The following is a 4,236-nucleotide window of genomic DNA, read 5'->3' as shown; positions in this document are numbered from 1 at the left end:
TTATCTGAAAATATTGCTTCTTCGCTTTATCCCACTGGCTCCCGTCCTGGTATGTTATACGGGCCTTCCCAAAATTCATAAAACAGGTTCCCCCTCCGACCCATTCTTTCTACAATAGGCACACCTGGTTACAAACTTGCTAAATTCCTTGTACCTATATTTCAGCCACTCACTACTAATCAATATTATAATAAACTAAAAAATGCGAATATTGAATTTATAGCTATTATAGTAAAAAAAAAAAAATACAGGATAAGAAAAAGTTGTCTAATCAAATTCTGAAAAAACACGATAAAACCATAGTGCTTTCAATAGATGGACCTGCCTTCATTAAGAACGAAGGCAGAGGCAATCATTATGTAAATAGAACGTAATATTAAACTTAAATAAAGGTTAAACCCTTGGATACCACTTCCACACGTGGAAAGAGAGATGATGTTATACTGTTGTCTCAAATATATAATAACGTTGACATAATTATATTGAGAGCTTCAAACTTAGCAATAAGTAATCCATAAGATAGGCGATGTAACGTCCAGCACACCAAATTTTGCTAAAATTTGTATAAATATCCACCATAATTCATGAACTGTTCAGAAGAGCATAGAAATATTTTTTTTAATACTTTTAAAAGTTATTTCAGTTCCACGCAAACTATACTTATCTGAGCTCGAAACTGAATATAAATATTTTACATTTAATTTTTAAAGCTACCTGGTTAGAACGTTAGAATTTATATTAAGTTTTAATGAAAGTTGACATTAGATGGCACAACGTAAGTTTTTAGACATTTTACTTCGTTTTACTCTAACGTTACGTTTCGCTTTGTATCTTGTTTTGTGGTAATAGTTTTACATTGAATATTGTACTATTGTCAGAGCTTGAGAAGGTAGTTGAGATTAGAGTATTAAGTTATTACAATATTAGTTTATTCAGTTTTACTAAGGTGATAATTTTATATGAAAATTGATGTAAACATATAACAAGTTTTAGTTCAACGTACTTTTTACAATTTGCTTGGTGAACTAGTAGTAGTAGCCTGGCTCGTAATTTGTGAAGTTAGGCCTAAAAGTAAAACAAGCTAAATTTCATTCCTCTTGTTAAACGTTAATAAAGTGTGACCTTAGAGTTAGACTGGTTGTAAAATCTACAAGTGCGTTATGAACGAAGTTGGTATTGTTATAATTAAATATATTTAGAAAATTCGTTAAGTAATTACTTTAATGCTACTTCTGTGTTATTGTTAATGTTAGGTATTTTCTAATTCTAATGTTTTACGCATGTTTCCACGCAACCACATCTTTGCCATCAAATTTAAAATTTTAGTTAAGTTTAGTCTAGGCTTATACTTTTATTTGGGTATTTCTAAGTGAGTCAACTACTAATACTAGTAGTGTTAATGAGTTCTCTACTCAATCTCTAGTCAGTTTCATTGATGATAGTGACACTGTCAGTATGGTAACAGCTAACATCGATAGACACTATAAAATGTGAAAGAAATTTACGTTTATATATTATTCTGTTCAGAAATTGATCTAGTTAATAATTTGAATTTGATCTGAACTTAAATATATAATCTACTATTAGTAATAGTATTAGTCATGGCTACCGAGAACTTTAGTTCAAATAGTTGTACTCATATTAAAAAATCAATAAAACTATCATTTTCAACAGATGCTTCATTATTTAAACTTAAAGAAAAGTTAGATAGACCTAATTGACATTAGACTTGTTTGCTTACTTACATTACATCATACACACACACACACACACACACACACACACACATCATGTCAACAGATAATGTGTAATGATAAACAACTTAATAATTATTATGCCCTTATTTAAAAAATGTTTACACCACCATTTCTTAATGAACTGAAGTATTAGACTCAGATATAATTTACATATTTACCATGCTACTAATACAATTCTTATGTGTTACATGCTCTATTCATACATTTTGTAAGGTAGTATCATTCAGACATTTTAGTTACAATGCTTAAAGTAAATTTTGATTAATGTTGTGAATTATAATCACACTTATGAAGATAGTCTTGTAGTGTTAATTTAATGTGTGTATTTATGACTAAATCTCCTAAGCAATCTAACCTTTTGGAGATTGAGATTTATTGGGTTTACAGCTAAGAATATTAACAGAATATTCAACTAATGATTTAATGTATTCTTATCTTTCGAGGTTTTAGTTTTGTTATACTGGATTGCTTTATATTAATACATATGTTTTTTAGTACTAATCATGTTGTTGGTTTAGGTTTTAGTTGAAGTTCTTAATAATTTTAAAATTAATTCAGGAATGCCAACTTATCTCATAATACAATTCCTTAGAGCAAGATCTATAAAATTAATATACAAATCAGCAATTTGTTTTTTTTAATATGGGTTTTGTTCTTTGTTACAGAGAATTTACCAGATTCAAAAATAGAATAAAATTTGGGAGATTTGTGAAGTTGTGTGACATCTGCATATAGAATTAACAGAAGAATCGCTCTTGAAATGAAGAAACAAAAATGTATGTGACTGTTTATTAAATATTATATGTAATAGTGATATTATTTGTTTATTTAGCCGCACACACTTGTTTTTAGGCATCCCTACCTTTCATTAAAAAAATTAATAAATTCTGTAATATTTTAGCTGTTCAAGTAATATGGTTTTATTAAAATGATATCTGCACTTGCCAGATGCATATGAAAGATTACCTGTAATTCTTCTTTTTTTTTTTTTTTTAAGATTAATGTGGGAAAATCCAGAGTGTCTATCAATTTGTCAAGAATGTCTAAGAAAGGTTGTGATAAAAATCATGTTTGATTGCAAAAACTTATCAATTTTGTCTTAAGTATTTTCATTAAAATTTTTTATTCTGAAAAGTAGAAAAAAAGGTTTTGAAATCCATAGTGGGTTACATAAGATAGATAAAATGTAAAATGTCTGCAATCTAGTATGATATCACATTTAGTAGGCTTCATAAGCCCTCATACTTTGCTATCTCAGGAATTTTACACCACAAAACTAAGGTTTGGTAAAAGTTTAAATTGGACTGATACTGAAAACTCAGTAAAATGTATAACATAACATTTGGGAACAACATGGGACCTGTTGGTCCATCTTGGCTGTTCCATTCTCTAAACTAAACTAAAACTATTAATAAATAAATTTTTAAAAAATCATAAAGCCACCCCTTATCCTTCATATACTTACCAAGCTTTCTCTTAAACTCACTTAAATTTACTGCCTCCACAACATCCATAGGCAACACATTCCAAAGGCCAACCACCATGTTAGAAAAATAAAACTTTCTTAGCTGAAGATGACTCCTACCCTGCCAAATTTTATATTTGTGTCCCCTAGTCCTACTATTCTCTCTGTTAAGTATGAAAAAGGTAAAGCATCAACACTATCAATTCGCTTTATAATCTTATACACCTCAATCAGATCCCCCCTAACTTCTTTTTCCAAGAGAAAACAATTTGAGAGATTTCAATGTCTCCTCCTATGACTACTCCTCCATCCCTGGCACCACTTTAGTAACCCTTCTCTGAACCCTTTCCAACAACTTAATGTCTTTCTTAATATAAGGAGCCCAAGAATGAACACAGTATTTAAAATTAGTGGCCTAACCAATAACCTATACAATGAAATTATAACCTCTTTAGTCTTGTATTCAGTATTTCTGTAGATACAAACTAAAATCATATTTGTTCTACCACTAGCAACAGCACACTGTTTGGATGGCTTAAGAGACTGATCAACTGTTACACCAAGATAATTTTTTTTACAAGCCTTTTATGTGACACCTTGTCAGATGCTTTCTGAAAATCCAGATACACCAAATCTACACTCTTACTCCCATCTACATAAGTAGTAATCTTTTCAAATAATATCAAAAGATTTGTAAGGCAAGATTTTACCTTAGTGAAACCATATTAACAGTACAATAAAATTCTAAACTTTGTTAAATGACTTTGCAAAGCATTATTTGTCAAACTTTCCCAAACTTTTCCTGCAACTGATGTAAGACTAATGGGTCTATAATTACTGGTAAAATTTTTATCATCTCCCATGAAAAGAGGAGTCACATTAGCTAACTTCCAATCCTCTGGTACCTGCCCACTATTCAAGGACTGACAAAAAATAGAAGCAAGTGGCTTACATATCCAATCTTTAATGTCTTTCAAAACCTTTGGGGAAATATTATCTGGCCCAAGAGTCTTA

The 4,236-nt window shown here is 30.1% G+C and overlaps 1 protein-coding gene across 1 annotated transcript in view; it reads left to right on the top strand.

Moving 5' to 3' along the window:
* The first annotated feature begins 806 nt into the window (after positions 1-806).
* LOC106461202 (scaffold protein salvador-like) overlaps positions 807-4,236 on the top strand; it is a 35,191-nt gene continuing 31,761 nt past the window's right edge. Inside the window, exons 1-2 of the mRNA XM_013920999.2 lie at positions 807-889; positions 2,423-2,533. The gene's annotated coding sequence lies outside the window, so the exon portion shown is untranslated. The remainder of the gene's footprint in view (positions 890-2,422; positions 2,534-4,236) is intronic.

The sequence above is a fragment of the Limulus polyphemus genome, unplaced genomic scaffold, assembly GCF_000517525.1.
Source record: "Limulus polyphemus unplaced genomic scaffold, Limulus_polyphemus-2.1.2 Scaffold913, whole genome shotgun sequence".
In the NCBI taxonomy this organism is placed as follows: Eukaryota; Metazoa; Arthropoda; class Merostomata; order Xiphosura; family Limulidae; genus Limulus; species Limulus polyphemus.
This window is presented reverse-complemented; position numbering and strand designations above follow the sequence as displayed.